We start from the raw sequence: 17,527 nt of genomic DNA, 5'->3' as shown, positions 1-17,527 counted from the left end.
ATCGATTTCGACGGAAATGGTAATTTTTGAAAATAACGTAACCTTCGTAACCAAAACCTTACTAGCTGTTCTAATTAATTTTTCAATTTCCCTCAGGTTAAAAACAAGAGTAAATGGTATAAAAAAAACATTTCGATGATTTTTTTTTTCGTTTAAAAATGCACCGTATTCCTTTTTACATACTTACACGAGAGATCTCAAATTTTTTTATGTGTTTTTCCTTCCATGGTCTAACAAAATGACCGAAAAATTTTGAGCTCAGAAATTCAGTCACGATTTTTGACATTTTTGAAAAAATATCATTCTACCAATCGAAATGGGCTGAAATTTCACGAGAAAGCCAAGAATTTCTACCAGAATTACTAACTCAATTTAGACCTCAAAATTTTTAAAAAGTCTCAAAACAGTTGAGATAGAGATTTTTAATTTTCTACCAAAATTTTAACGCAGTTTGACGTTGCATGGCCTTTTTTGAGGACCCTTAAAATTATGGGTTCGAAATTCTTCAAAACAGCTCAAAAAAATTGGATGAGTAATTCTGATTTTCTTGATGAAATTTTAGCTCATTTTAATCGGTTGCATGATTCTTTTTTTTTTGCGGAAATCGTGAAAATCATAGCTCAACTTTAATCTCAACATTTTTCAATAGTTTGAAAAATTTGATCGTGATTTTTGATTGAATTTTAGCCCATTCTGATAAGTCGTATTACTTGACCAGTTTTCAAAAATCTCGAAAAACCATTTGCGAATTAAGTAACAGTTCAAAATTATTTAAAGAGTTGAAAAAAAAATTTGATCGAAATAGCATTTTTGATTTTTTTGATGACATTTCAATTCATTTTGATCGGTTTCGTGACTCTTCTTTCAGAAATAGAAAAAAGTCATCGTCCCATTTTGAGCTTAAAATTCTTCAAAAGTGCTATTAAAAAATTTAATGGTAATTTTCGATTTTCGAATGACATTTTAACCCATTTTGATTGGTGGCATTACATCATTTTCAAAAATCTCGAAAATGATATCCGAATTAGAGGTTCAAAATAATCATGTCCAAATTCAAGATCAAAATTCTTCAAAACTGCCAAAAGAATTGGATGAAAAATTATGATTTTTTGATGAAATTTAAGACTATTTTGATCGGTTGCGTGATTCTTCTTTTTTTTTTTGCGAAAATCATCGTTCAATTTTGAACACAAAGTTCTTCAATAAGGCTCAAAAAATTTTATGCTAATTTTTTATGCCATTTTAGCCCGTCGAAAATCATATCCGAATTAACAGCTCAAAACGCTTGAAAGTGCCAAAAAAAATTGATGAAATTTTTTGACTTTTTGATGATAGTATTAACCCATTTTGATCTGTTGCAGGACTCTTTTTCCAAAAATTAAAAAATATTCACCCAATTTTGAGCTCGAAACTCTTCATAAACACACACGACTCAACTTCGGACTCAAATTTTTGAAACTGAAAATTCTTCAAAATTGCTCAATAAAAATTTTTTGTGCCATTTTGATAGATCTTACGACACTCTTTCAAAAATTCCGGCTTGAAATTCTTCAAAATTGCCTAAAAAATACTCAATTTCCTAGCGATATTTGAATTTCTCGCGAAATTTTAATACATTTTGATAGGTCACAAGGTACCTTTTGAACAATTCTACAACACTTCATTTTTACTAAAATTGGGGGGGGGGTCATTCTTGGAATTGGACTGCGGTCTATAGTGTGGGCCGTTTTTTACAAACTTTAGTTCAATTGATATAAAATGGACATTGTAATGCCAGGGTCCATTCTGAAAAAATCGTTCGCGAACGAAATTGAGTATAATTTTTTCATTTGATTTTTCAGTGATTCATTCGTTCGCGAACGATTTCTTTGTAGGAATAACCCGTTCACGAACGAATCATTCACAATGTTATTATTGATAAATATTCAAAAATGTTTTATTTTTTCAAATTTTCGTTCATTATCTGTTTTGATTCTCGAGTGATTCAGTCGTTCTCGAATGATCTGTCAATTCCGAGCAAATCGTTCACGAACGAATCATTCGCAATTTTTATTGCTAAATTAGAAAATGTTTCGTTTTCTCAATTTGTCGTTCATTATCCAATTCGATTCCCAAGTGATTTAGTCGTTCTCGAATGATCTGTCGATTCTGAGATTCATTCGTTTGAGAACGATTTGTTCGGAGGAAAATACCGTTCACGAACGAATCATTCGCAATTTTTTTTTTATTGATGAATTCAAAAATGTTATGTTTTGTTATCTTGTCATTCACTATCTGATTCGATTCACACGTGATTCAGTCGTTCTCGAATGAATTGTCGATTTTGAACACATTTGTTCGCGAACGAATTGAGTACAATTTCTATGATAAGATTGAAGCTGTCAAATGTCGTCATGTCATCCTATAGCTAATTAGATTTTTCGGTGATTCATTCGTTCGCGAACGATTTACTCGAAGGAAAATACCGTTCACGAACGAATCATTCACAATTTTTTTTTATTGATAAATATTCAGAACTGTTTTGTTTTTCTAACTAGTCGATCATTATACGATGATTTGATTCCCAAGTGATTCAATGTTCTATCGGTTCTGAGCAAATCGTTTGCGAACGAATTGAATAAAATTTTTGGTGATAATAACTGATAAGATTGCAACTGGCACATTTCGTTATTTTGTCCCATATCCAAAATTCTATGCTTCGTTGATTCATTCGTTCGCGAACGATTTGCTCGGAGGTAAAAACCGTTCACGAACGAATCATTCACAATTTTTATTTTTTATAGATGAATCATGAAATGTTTTGTTTTGTCAAGTTGTCGTACATTATCTGATTTGATTCCCAAGTGATTCAGTCGTTCTCGAATGATCTGTCGATTCCGAGCAAATCGTTCGCGAACGAACTGAGTAAAATTTCCTATGATAAAATATGAAGCTGTCAAAATTCGTCGTGTCGTTCTATATCTGATTTGATTTTTCAGTGATTCATTCGTTCGCGAACGATTTACTCGAAGGGCAAAACCGTTCACGAACAATTCATTAAAAAATTTTATTGATAAATTCAAAAATTCTTCGTTTTTTTCATTTGTCTTTTGTCATACTGTATGACGATTTGATTGCCAGGTGATTCAGTCGTTCGCGAACGATTTACTCGAAGAGTAAAACCGTTCACGAACAATTCATTAAAAAATTTTATTGATAAATTCAAAAATTCGTCGTTTTTTTTCATTCGTCTTTTGTCATACTGTATGACGATTTGATTCCCAGCTGATTCAGTCGTTCCCGAATGATTCATATTTTCTGACCGACTCGTTCGTGAACGAATAAACTCCAGTTTTCGTTGATAGAATTATAATTTCAAGTTTTAGGTCTTAATCTTTTGTCTTACATGATATATTAGTGATTCATTCATTCGAGAACGATTTGTTCACCTCCAAGTAAATCGTTCGCGAACGAATCAGCTTCAACTCTTATTTTGACAGATGTGAAAAATTGAAATTTTGCTACTAATATTTCCTCATTCACAGAACTTCATTTAAGAGAGATTCAGTTACTCTCGTCGAATGATTTATCAATCCTGAGCAAATCGTTCGCGAACGAATTGAGTCCAGTGTTTGGTGATATGATTAAAATGGTCATGTTTGGACGTATATTTGATTTTTCAGTGATTTATTCGTTCGTAAACGATTTGCTCGAAGGAAAATACCATTCACGAATGAATCATTCACAATTTTTTTTTATTGATAAATATTCAAGACTGTTTTGTTTTTCTAACTAGTCGATAATTATAATGATTTGATTCCCAAGTGATTAAATGATCTATCTGTTCTGAGCAAATCGTTTGCGAACGAATTGAATAAAATTTCTGATGACAACTGATAAAATTGCAACCGGCGAATTTCGTTATTTTGTCCTATATCCAATTCCGTTCTTCAGTGATTCATTCGTTCGTGAACGATTTGCTCGGAGGTAAAAACCCTTCACGAACGAATCATTCACAATTTTTGTGATGAATCAAGATAAGTTTTGTTTTGTCAAGTTGTCCTTCATTATGTGATTTGATTCCCAAATGATTCAGTCATTCTCGAATGATCTGTCGATTCCGAGCAAATCGTTCGCGAACGAACTGAGTAAAATTTTTCATGATAAAATTGAAATTGTCAAATTTTGTTGTGTGGTTCTATATCTGATTTGATTTTTCAGCGATTCATTCGTTCGAAAACTGATTACTCAATGGACAAAACCGTTCACGAACGAATCATCAACAATTTTTATTAATAAATTCAAATTTTTTTGTTGCGTTCATTTGTCTTTCATCGTGTGATTCCATTCCACGGGATTCAGTCGTTCTCGAATGATTCATATTTTCCAAGCGACTCGTTCGCGAACGAATTGATTCCAATTTTCGTTGATAGAATTATTATTTCAAGGTTTTTAGGTCTTAATCTTTTGTCTTACCTGATTATATTAGTGATTCATTCATTCGAGAACGATTTTTCCACCTGTGAGTAAATCATTCGCGAACGAAACAGCTTCAACTCTTATTGATGGATATGAAAAATTGAGATTTTGCTATTTCCTCATTCACAGAACTTCATTTGAGAGAGATTCAATTACTCGGAATGATTTATTAATACTGAGCAAATCGTTCGCGAACGAATTGATACCAGTGTTTGGTGAATTCATTTTTAGAGATTTTTTTATTCGATAACGCGAGTTTCCAGTTTTGAAAGGGTTGCTTGCTCCCATTTTCTCCAACTTCGTATAGTTAGCTATTTTAATCGTTTCTTCCGGTGGAATTTCACACGTGTCTGTAAACGTTCAACTATTAAGTTGAAATAATACGAACTTTCGTGCTCAAAGGAAAAGTTACCAGAAGCTGATAATTTCATAATGTTCTCTCGTTTACCTAAACGTGTTTATTTTTGACGTCAAGTTGATACGTACCTCTACCTATACTTCATAAAGCACGCACTACACATCAAAAATAACGAAATGAAATTTACTCGGTCCTTGTACCCGTAATTTATTCTCGATCATACTAATTCAATACCTACTTACTGCTGGGGATAAAAATAAAGAATAATATATCTGCATACATCGTTCACTACTTGTTGCTAAGAAACGGTGTATGTCGCGGTGTAAAAGCACGTAAGCACCTGTGTAATTTAATAATAAAAACGTCGAAATACTAAAAATTACTTATACCTAATCGATAATCTCGTGGCAGATAGTTCAAATTCTCGCCTAAGTACCTCGGGTACTGCTTTTTTCTCGTACTTATAACGTAACGGTAACCATATTACTCGTATTGATGCGAGAGAAACGGTGCGTGATAAGCTAAGCAAGTGCTTTTCCGCAAGCACTCGACAAGCTCGAGTGCTTTTAAAAGACTCCGGCCCTTACTGTTTCCCATCGTCGTCGTTCCTCTTTCTTATATTCTCCTACGACGAAGAAGACGTTAACTGGATTGCGTTTTTATGGCGTGTCTATTCGCGTACTTATTTTATCCTCCAAAACGATGACGCGAACTAAGACACGAGAAAAAGAAAACATAAGGGAAAAGTACTGAACTTATGTCTTATATATACCCAAAGCCGCGGATGTGGTCGTGTTTTATTGATGAAGTTGACGATAACGTTCGAGTAAATATAAGGCACTGATTGACGTTTATTTGTTGGCGCAAAGTGTGCTGCTCTGGTTGCTATGATATGGGGCATTCGATGTGGCATCGAGTACATATCGTACAAATAAGTATAATTCGTCCAACGACGACGTCGTCCTCTTCACCTCCATCACCTCCCCGCCACCCCACCCCCCGCAAGGATACAAAAGGACAGTTCGAGTGAGGTAATTTAACGTTATTCGATTAATGGACGATGTTTTTGAACGAATTGTCGACGATTATTTTCGCTCCCGCAGTCGTGTCGTGATTTCCTGTTTTGTTCGAGACGTTTTTCTCGTTCGAGTGCCATATTTTTTTCTCTTTGAAAGGATGTTTCGAAGAAGGTGCAATTTCCTCGAAATAAAGTAAAAGAATTGAAAAGTCGACTTAAAGAAATTAAAAATATCTCGCAATTGTACGCGTTCTTAAGAAAATGTTGACAAGGTCCACTAGAAATAGTCTCCTCGAAGCAAATCGTTCACGAACGAATGAATCACTGAAAAATCAAATTAAGTACGCAATAATACGACGAAACATGACAGTTTTAATCATATCACCAAACACTGGACTCAATTCGTTCGCGAACGATTTGCTCAGGATTGATAAATCATTCGACGAGAGTAACTGAATCTCTCTTGAATAAAGTTCTGTGAATGAGAAAATATTGGCAGCAAATTTCAATTTTTCATATTCATCAATAACAGTTGAAGCTGATTCGTTCGCGAATGATTTGCTCAGAAGGGAAAAAATCGTTCTCGAATGAATGAATCACTAATATATCATGGAAAAGGGAAAAGATTAAGACCTAAAACATGAGATTATAATTTATTCTATCAACGAAAACTGGAGTTGATTCGTTCGCGAACGAGTCATTCAGAAAATATGAATCATTCGAGAACGACTGAATCGCCTGGGAATCAAATCACATGACAAAAGACAAATTTATCAATAAAATTTTTTAACGAATTGTTCGTGAACGGTTTTGCCCTTCGAGTAAATCGTTCGCGAACGAATGAATCACTGAAAAATCAAATCAGATATAAGGATATAGAGCGACACGACGAAATTTGACAGCTTAATATTTTATCATGAAAAATTGTACTCAATTCGTTCGCGAACGATTTGCTCAGGATCAACAAATCATTCGAGAACGACTGAATCACTTGGGAATCAAATCAGATAATGAAAGACGACTTGACAAAACAAAACATCTTTGAATTCACCAATAAAAATCGTGAATGATTCGTTCGTGAACGTTTTTTCCTCCGAGCAAATCGTTCGCGAACGAATGAATCACTGAAGAATTGAACTAGATATGTGACAAAATAACGAAATGTGCCAGTTGCAATCTTATCAGTTATTACCATCAAAAATTTTATTCAATTCGTTCGCAAACGATTTGCTCAGAACCGATAGAACATTGAATCACTTGACCTGACAGTTTTAATCGTATCACCAAACACCGGTATTAACTCGTTCACGAACGAGTTGCTCAGTATTGATAAATCATTCGCCGAGAGTAATTGAATCTCTCTCAAATGAAGTTCTGTGAATGAGGAAATAGCAAAATTTCACTTTTTCATATCCATCAATAAGAGTTGAAGCTAATTCGTTCGCGAATGATTTACTCAGAGGTGAAAAAATCGTTCGCGAATGAATGAAACACTAATATATCAGGTAAGACAAAAGATTAAGACCTAAAACTTGAAATTATAATTCTATCAACGAAAATTGGAATCAATTCGTTCGCGAACGAGTCGCTCGGAAAATATGAATCATTCGAGAACTACTGAATCACTTGGGAATCGAATTACACGAGAAAAGACAAATGAACACAACAAAAAAATGTGAATTTATTAAATTAAAAATTGTTGATAAATTGTTCGAGAACGATTTTGCCCTTCGAGTAAATCGTTCGCGAACGAATGAATCACTGAAAAATCAAATCAGATATAGAACGACACGACGAAATTTGACGGCTTCATATTTTATCATAAAAAATTGTACTCAATTCATTCGCGAACGTTTTTTTCTTCCGAGCAAATCGTTCGCAAACGAATGAATCACTGAAGAATAGAATTAGATATGGGACAAAATAACGAAATGTGCCAGCTGCAATCTTATCAGTTATTATTACCAAAAATTTTATTCAATTCGTTCGCAAACGATTTGAACTGATGAATCATTGAATCACTTGGGGATCAAATCAGATAATGAACAAGTTGAAAAACAAAACTTTTTTGAATATTTATCAATAAAAAAAATTGCGAATGATTCGTTCGTGAACGGTATTTTCCTTCGAGTAAATCGTTCGCGAACGAATGAATCACCGAAAAATCCAATCAGCTATAGGATGACATGACGACATTTGACAGCTTCAATCTTACCATAGAAATTGTACTCAATTCGTTCGCGAACGATTCGTTCAAAATTGACAATTAATTCGAGAACGACTGACTTAGTTACTTGTGAATCGAATCAGATAATGAACGACAAGATAACAAAACATAACATTTTTGAATTCATCAATAAAAAAAATTGCGAATGATTCGTTCGTGAACGGTATTTTCCTCCAACAAAATCGTTCGCGAACGAATGAATCACTGAAAAATCAAATTAGATATAGGATGACATGACGACATTTGACAACTTCAATCTGACCATAGAAATCGTACTCAATTCGTTCACGAACGATTTGTTCAAAATCGACAATTGATTCAAGAACGACTGAATCACTTGTGGATCGAATCAGATAATGAACGACAAGTTAACAAAACAAAACACATTTGAATTCATCAATAAAAAAATTGTGAACGATTCGTTCGTGAACGGTATTTCCCTCCAAGCAAATCGTTCGCGAACGAATTAATCACCGAAAATCAAATTAGATATTATAATGATGACATGACAAAATTTGACAGCTTCAATCTTTTCATAATTCATAGAAATTGTACTCAATTCGTTCGCGAACGATTCGTTCAAATTCAAAATCAACAATTCATTCGAGAACGACTGAATCACTTGGAAATCAAACCAGGTAATGAACGACAAGTTAACAAAACAAAACATATTTGAATTTATCGATAAAAAAATTGTAAAATGATTTGTTCGTGAACGGTATTTTCCTTCGAGTAAATCGTTCGCGAACGAATGAATCACCGAAAAATCAAATCAGATATAGAACGACATGACCAAATTTGAAAGTATCAATTAAATCATAATAAATTGTACTCTATTCGTTTGCGAATGATTTGCTCGGAATCAACAGATCATTCGAGAACGACTGAATCACTTGGGAATCAAATCAGATAATGAACGACAACTTGATGAAACAAAACATTTTTGAATATTTTTTTATCAATCTTAATAATTGTGAATGATTCGTTTGTGAACGTGGGTGGATTCCCACTAGTGAATCGTTCGCGAACGAATGAATCACTGAAAAATCGAATAAAAAAATTGTACTTACTCAATTTCGTTCGCGAACGATTTTCTCAAAATCGACCATGACATTAGCATGTCAATTCCATTCCAATTGAACTAAAGTTTGCAAAAAACGGCTTACACAATAGAACGCAGTCCAATTCCCAGAATAACCCCCCCTCCCTACAATTTCTAATAAAAATGATATTTTGTAAAATTGTTCAAAAGGTACCTTGTGACCTATCGAAATGTATTAAAATTTCGCGAGAAATTCAAATATTGCCAAGAAAGTGAGTATTTTTGGGCTATTTTGAAGAATTTCGAGCCGGCGTTGCTGAAAAAGTGTCCTAAAATCAATAAAAATGACACGAAAATATTTTTTGAGCAATTTTGAAGAATTTTCAGCACGAAATTGGGTCAATATTTCGAAGATTTTTCATAAAATATGCCACGTTACCTGGGTTAACATTTTGGCAGAAAATCACGAACTTCTATCGAAACGATTTTAAACACTTTTCAAGAATTTTGAACTCGAAATTGAGTCATCTGTGTTTTTGAAGAATTTCGAGCTCGAAACCGTTGTGAAATTTTCCAGTTTAGCCCCTCCCTCCCCCCTCCTCTCCACCTACAATTTCGAGTTAAAATTAAGTATTCGTCGTGGGTGAGTGGGAGTTGAATTGGAGGAATAATTATTCTTATTGGTTCACTTAGCTCAAAAAAATTATAAAAAATTTGGGAAATAGGTAGATTAGTTTTCAATACTTATTTTGAATGTACATAAGTAGGTACATATAATTTCACAATATTTAGGTATCATATTCGATGATCTTGTCGACGTTAATATGACGTTACTTCTACCTTTTTTTTTTCTTCAAATATCGAACGAAACATTTTCATTCATTGCGTGTACCTATCGATTTGTGGTCATTGGCTGAAGAAAAAGATACGTAGGTATTGGTATAGGTATAATGCGATAGTTATCTACTATATTTTATATATTCGTGCGACCTTTATTCATCCAATATGTACACAATACACATGCACGTAATATCCATCACATCGTACAATCGGTCAATTCTCAATTGAGTACAACGGACGTATGTTTAGTATCAGAGGTGCCCTAAACACCCAACGTACTCTTTCAAGTTCCTGTACTTGTAATACCAATGCACATTGAAAAAAATTACACCTCGTATAATTTTTTCAACGTGTTACATTACATGAAAAATGTTATCGCGTGAAACTCCCTCCTGGTTTGGCGCCACCAACACCAACGTATACAAAAACTAAAGGCGATCCGGAGAAAAAAACAAGGAAAATAAAGGGTTGAAAGAAATGTGTTTAACATGGCATAATTAACTTATCTGATGGTTAATTAAAATGGAAAAACGAGTTAAATTAATTCTCCTGCTTTTTTTTCTCGCCTTCGTCGTCGTCGGCATCGAACTGGGACAGAATTCGCTCCCTTAACGATGGGATAGTGTTATAAAGTTCCACCGTGTGGTGTTTTTAAATCGATTATACGACTTTAGTGTGTTGAATTACTGCATAAATCGAGATACGAGAGAGAATGGAGAAAAGATGCGACCGAACTGAAATGATAAATTTTTATGTTTGATTTGGTCTGCCATATTTGGCTGCAATCGAATGAGCCTCGTTGGAGATGTCTGGCACTAATTTCAACGAAAATTGGGATGTTTAAACTTGACCAAATTTGACACTCGTAATTTGAAATTTTGATCAAAAATAAAGATTCTCGAAGTTGCAGATAAATCGTCCTGGGAATTTCGGTTTCAGGTGTTTTGACATGAATGCTCTCTCCAAAAAAAATTCATGATTTATAAAAACTGAAGGAAAGCATCTAAAGTGGTTCTCTTTTCAAGGGATCGTGACCTTGCTCAAGGTGTTAAGACGTGAAATAGTTTCAAATACTTTAGCACGAAGGGTGCATTGTGCAGTAGTAGGACTTCTCTTATTTTTACTAAACGTATTATTATTATTTCAAATCGATGTTTTACAAGTATTAGGCAATGGATACCCCAAGGGAAGTTTTCAAGCAAGGGAGTAGAGCACACGACGAACTCTTTTAAATAATGAAAATCGCGAGAAAAAAATACAGGTAGGTAAACAATGCATTAAAATGAAGCTTATACCGATAGGCTTTTTGTCGAGGTAATTATTTATAAAGCTTATAGTTTTCAGTCACTCGAATAAAAAATATCGATACCTTTTAAGCGTAGAATTGGTAATATGAGCTTCTCGAAGCAAAATCAACAGTTGGAAAATATTTCTTTTTTACACTTCGAAAAAAAGTGAGACATAATTTATCGTAAGTCTCTATAAAAGAGAAATATTTACTTAAAAATGCAAGAAGTTTGTTTCTTGATAGTTGAGTAGTTATAATGGGAAATTTTTCAATTATTTTTCTCCTTTTGACTTTTATATAACTCGTGTCAAACTAAAACGTAGAAAAAAATCTTTCCGAAACGTTTATAAGCCTTCTCTTTAATGAATTTTTGATATTTTTTTTCTTTCTGCTGCTGGTAAATAGGTACCTATATTTTTATAAGTTGACTTTGCTTTCATTTAGAAAAATTATATTTCGTTTTTTACGTTTTGAAATGTTTTTCATTTCCTTTTTTTTCCCCTCGCGTTTCGTTACCGAAACAGAAAACTTGTCGGGGCAATCGTAGTTTGCCTAAAATTGACATCTTTTGCTGAAGTGCTTTTTTTTCGATGTAATCAAATGCAAAATACGATAAATTATTGCCTGTTACTTTTTAACTCAAAAATTGAACGAGGGTTGAAAGGAGGGGAAATTGCAAAATTTTTTATAATTTTTTTCTTCGCCATTTTGCTTACGTTTTTGTTACAATTATTGGTTGTGTTTTCGAGCTTTCCTGATCACTGCTTTTTTTGAAAGGGATGGACTGGTGGAGGGGGGAATTGAGTACGAGGCTTGATAAATGAATTTTACGACCAGATTAAATCCAATCCCTCCTTCGTGTAAGATCTCGAATTTCTCATAATAGTGCATTCGTGAAACTATAAACATACTGTGCTAGATATTGGCTGGAAATGCGCGTTTATATAGTTTTCCGAGCTAGTATTTGTTTTTCCTTCGTAGGTACATAGGTAGCAAGGATAATTTTATTAAATTTACAGTCTCTAGGAAAAGGAGTATATAAATTCAATGATTTTAGAGCTCTATGTACACATAATATTGTTTACTTATACGATTAGGTACGTGTTACGTAGCTCGTAACATATCGTATACGAACTTTTATACTCGTACTTACGTTCACGCATCGTGTAATGTATTTACCATTATTATACTTATATAGCATTTAATTTAAAACGAAGAAGAACGAAGATAGAGCGAATGTTATTTCCATAAATCACGGTCGCTCGAGGATACACAACGCGATGAAATACCACCAAAGTCGAACAAAGGAAATAAGCCGCGGATTGTTGGAAATTAAATTTCCTGCCTGCTTTGATCGTGTCAAGTTTATTACGAAGAGATAACGCGTTATTTGCATCCGAGTGTGGTTTTTTTTTCGTTGCCTCGGATAATGCAAACACTGAAATTGTTCGTATATGCCTCAGAGAAGGGTATGGCCAAGATGAATTTTCAATTTTTTTTCCTTTTTTCGATCTATGAGCGAGACGAAATACCTGCAAGTCTCGCTTTTTTTTTATCAAAAATAGCAAAAAGTGTATTTTTTTGCTGAAAATTCCAAATGGTCTCACTTTTCTCAGTTTTGTCCAGAAATTATGCAAAAGTCTCGCTTTTTTACTAACGACTTTGAAAACGCTTCGATTTTTACAGAAATTGTCAAAGTCTCTCTTTTTTGCAAAAAATTTCAAAAGGTCGATCGCTATACCTAATCATCATTTTTTTTGCAAATAATTGCCAAGAAAAATCCTACTTTACCTTGCCTTCAATGAATAGGGACTCCATCTCATCTGTCCTTGTGACATGCCCAAAGTATTTGAGGATTCGGCTGAGTACTACTGCAGACAACAACCACTTCTGGACAATGATTTCCCCCAGAATGGACACATTAGTCCTCTTCTCTGTTCATGGGATCCGAAGCATTCTCCTCCAGCACTACATCTCGTGCACATCAATTTTTGTTCTATGCCCCTCGCATACCGTCCCTGTTTCTAACGCACAGAGAAAAACTGAGAAAACCAGAACATTTACAAGCCTTATCTTCTGCATCTGACCATATCTTCTTTAGGCAAGATATGGCGCTTCTTTTGATTTAAGCTCTGCGCGTCGTCCATATGTATAATGGGCAAATATTTCAACATAAAAAAAATGGCAGAAGTTGGAGTTGACTTTTTGGATTCAGAATCCAGGAAATCTTGAGCGCATGCAGCACTTTACAGTTTGTTTACTAGGGTTGGTTGTGTTAGGAGTGACGTCGACTGTGTAGCAACTGCAACGCTGAACTGTCTCTCTCTCCACCTGCGCCTGACCAATCACGACGCTATAAACATCATGTTTGGTGCATGAGCAGAAGGTTTCCTGGATTCTGCATCCAAAAAGTCAGCTTCATATCGCACCTCGGGAGTAATAAGGTGACATCTCAAAAAAAATTGATTTTGATGTTTTTGCATTTTTGGGGCTTGTATGACCCCCCTTAACCCTTTGGAGGTTCTCTAGGTTTTCGGGTTAGAAAATTGAAGTGCCTTAATGAGTGTGATAGGGTACCTCGCCCAATTGGCCAAACCACAAAAAAGTCGAGCTTTTGATGAAAAGTTTTATAGGAAAATGAAAGTTTCCAAAAAACACAAATGTGACATTTCCTAAAAAAAAATTGAATGTATGCAGAATTTTTTTTGAAAAAATGAACCAAAAACATGTGTCAAAAACATTGAACAAAAGCACTCTTTCAAAAAATGAAATAAAAATTGAATTGGAAAAAAATAAAAAAACAAGGTTGAAAAAAAGTCATCTGGCAGTTCACAAATTCAGCGAGAATGAAATCTTGTTGGCAAAAATGCCTTTGTTTAAAGCATGAAGAGAAGAAAAATCTATGTCGCTAAGAGAGGATTTTTTATCAAGTCATAAAATCTTTTCGGAAATCGAGCCGAAATATGGGACAAAATTTAGCGAAATTGCGAGCTTTCTGGCAGGAGGTAACTAATTATAAAAACATTTTCGCCTTTATTCACGAGATGTAGCATAGAATTTTCTTTCATTTTGGGAAAAAATGAGTATTTTATCACTTATTGGAGTATAGGAATATGAAGATGAAGATGAAGAGAAATAGTGAACAAAAACACAAATCCACAGCGTAAACGAAATGAAAGACTGAACTCGTAGATGAATTTGGATTTTTATTTACTATTTTTACTATTTCTCTTCATCTTCATCTTCATATTCCTATACTCCAATAAGTGATAAAATACTCATTTTTTCCCAAAATGAAAGAAAATTCTATGCTACATCTCGTGAATAAAGGCGAAAATGTTTTTATAATTAGTTACCTCCTGCCAGAAAGCTCGCAATTTCGCTAAATTTTGTCCCATATTTCGGCTCGATTTCCGAAAAGATTTTATGACTTGATAAAAAATCCTCTCTTAGCGACATAGATTTTTCTTCTCTTCATGCTTTAAACAAAGGCATTTTTGCCAACAAGATTTGATTCTCGTTGAATTTGTGAACTGCCAGATGACTTTTTTTCAACCTTGTTTTTTCATTTTTTTCCAATTCAATTTTTATTTCATTTTTTGAAAGAGTGCTTTTGTTCAATGTTTTTGACACATGTTTTTGGTTCATTTTTTCAAAAAAAATTCTGCATACATTCAATTTTTTTTTAGGAAATGTCACATTTGTGTTTTTTGGAAACTTTCATTTTCCTATAAAACTTTTCATCAAAAGCTCGACTTTTTTGTGGTTTGGCCAATTGGGCGAGGTACCCTATCACACTCATTAAGGCACTTCAATTTTCTAACCCGAAAACCTAGAGAACCTCCAAAGGGTTAACCAAAAATAACACTTTGGGTTGGGTACATTATCTAGATCATGTAAAAAACCCAAATGGCCTAACTCAAAATCCCAACAACATTGCAAGTTGTTTGGAGTTATAAGGTGACATCTCAAAAAACTCCATCTTTTTTGAGCTAATTTCGTACATACAAAGTGTTAACAAACAGTTTTGATATTTTTGAATGTTTGTCAGTTAGAAATAGTCACAAGGAGTGCATTTTTTATTGGTTTGTACCAAATGGAAATTTTTTTTTAAATTGATCACTTTTCAGAAAAATGAATTTGCACGTACTATAATGAAATTTTAGTTTTTTGAGAAAAACTCAAAAAATAAGCACTCTAGAGAAAAACTAACAAAATTTTGTCGATTGGAAATTTAATTCTCTACAACTTTGTTACCATGAAATTTTTTTTGGACACTTCCTTTCGCCTCCACATCAACTTTAATGAAAGGTTATAACTCAAAATGTTTTCCAAACATTGAAATATTTCCTCTTAAGGATTTTATTTTTCAAAGTATTCTTATGCTAAATGAAGGTAGGATACCAGATCTTTAAAATGAGGTGCTATTCATCCCTCACAATCAATTATAAGTTGATAAAAATAATAAATCAAGTTTTTAAAAAAAAGAAAATCACTCTCCTGTAAAATTTCTCTTTTTTGAGATGTCACCTTATTACTTCCGAGGTGCGATATATGCCGATTAGAAATATTTGTCCATTATATACAGTCAATGGCTCTACGTCTTATTTCGGCTTCACTTCCTCCCTTGTTATCAACAATGGATCCCAGGTACAAAAATTGACTCACCACTCAGATTCCCTCAATTTCCTGGATTTCAGGCGAGTTGTTCTCAGGCCAATTCACAATCATGATCTTTGTCTTAGCTTTATTTATCAGCAAGCCATATGTATTTTGCACTAACCTCTTCCAGACATTTCAGAAAACTAGTAATATTTTCAACACTTCCCACATAGCACTAGTTACCTCGACAAAAGTATCGACATGATTTTACACGATTTTTGATTGAAAAAAGTTGAAATATTATCCACAAAGGGATTAATCTAACTAAGTTTACAATAATTGATTAAAAATTGACACTATTTTCAAAAACTATGATGGAAATGCTGATGGTCATCATTGCTGTCTACATTAAATCTACAGTCATGTGAAAGGTTTTGATATATTGTAGATACCTTTGTACACCTTATGATTGATATTAAAATTCAGGTCATCTTGTCAGTCTTGTCGATCCAAAGTTGATGTCAACTATAAGATTGACAAAAGCACCTACAAAATTTTGATCTTATATACAGTGGAGTCTCAATAACTCAAACTCTGTTAACTTGAAAACTCTGTTAACTTGAAAACTCCAGTAACTTGAAGCAAAGTCCGTTTCCCTTCAACTCCCCATAACACTCAATGTAAAATTCACTTCTTTACCTCGAAGTAAAAAGTCCAAAAGCTCTGATAACTCAAAGTGAAATTTTTGAAAAATATAGAAAAAACCCCTGTAAGTTGAACGTTTGTTGTCAATGTTTTGCCTCTATAACTTGAATTTCTTGTTGAAAAAATTTGTAAATTCAAATCTCATTGATGCAAACTTCTTTTACAAACACATCGGAGTTACTCAAAGTACATTTATATGAATTACATAAACATGTATGTTTCACTCAAATACACAGGCATAATACATGTTTCCACTTCATTCCATGGTGAAAAAAAAACCTTCATCTAATTCAAACTTTGGTAACTCGAAATAATATTAAAAAGGAACTTCCATAACTCAAACTCCGATAACTTAAAGTCAACTCTTTCTACCTTCAGCTTTGAGTTATCGAGACTCCACTGTGGTTACTTTTGTCAATCTAATAATTGTCATCAACTTTGGCATCGGCAAGATGACCTGAATTTCAATATCGATTATAGGGTCTAGAAAAGTATCGACAAAATGTCGTCATTTAGTAGATACTTCTGTAGATCTTGTAATTGACATCAACCATCTGGTAATGTAATATTGATGAGGAAGTTGATGCTGATTAGTGATTACAAGAACTATATAAAACATTTTTAGAAATTTCGAAGAGTTGCTGACTCATTTGTCAATGTCTGAGTCGACAACACACTAAGAAAAATTTTCCAAGTCCATAATTAATAAGATGGACTGAATATTCTTTCAAGGCATCTTCACTCAACAGCGGCAATGGTCTAGTGGTTAGAGAACATGACAGAAGCAAGTAGGACAGTGGTGACCGGAGTTTGATCCCTACACAGGGCAAATTTTTTTCTTTCAAAAATTTTTTGGGTGAACTATTTTTGAGAATCATTTTACTTAAATCAAAAAAGGAGTTTTGGGCACATGTATCACATCTGCATGTCTGCACATTTGCACGTCTGCACGTCTGCACGTCTGCACGTTTGCACGTCTGCACGTTTGC

The 17,527-nt window shown here is 33.8% G+C and overlaps 1 protein-coding gene across 1 annotated transcript in view; it reads right to left on the bottom strand.

The window, feature by feature from the left end:
• The window catches only part of Syt14 (Synaptotagmin 14), a 106,927-nt gene that overhangs the window by 46,087 nt on the left and 43,313 nt on the right, over positions 1 to 17,527 (bottom strand). The gene's annotated exons all lie outside the window — the stretch shown is intronic.

The sequence above is a fragment of the Planococcus citri genome, chromosome 5 (assembly GCF_950023065.1).
Source record: "Planococcus citri chromosome 5, ihPlaCitr1.1, whole genome shotgun sequence".
NCBI lineage: Eukaryota > Metazoa > Arthropoda > Insecta > Hemiptera > Pseudococcidae > Planococcus > Planococcus citri.
Note: the sequence above shows the minus strand (reverse complement) of the source record. Positions and strands in the feature narration are given on the sequence as shown.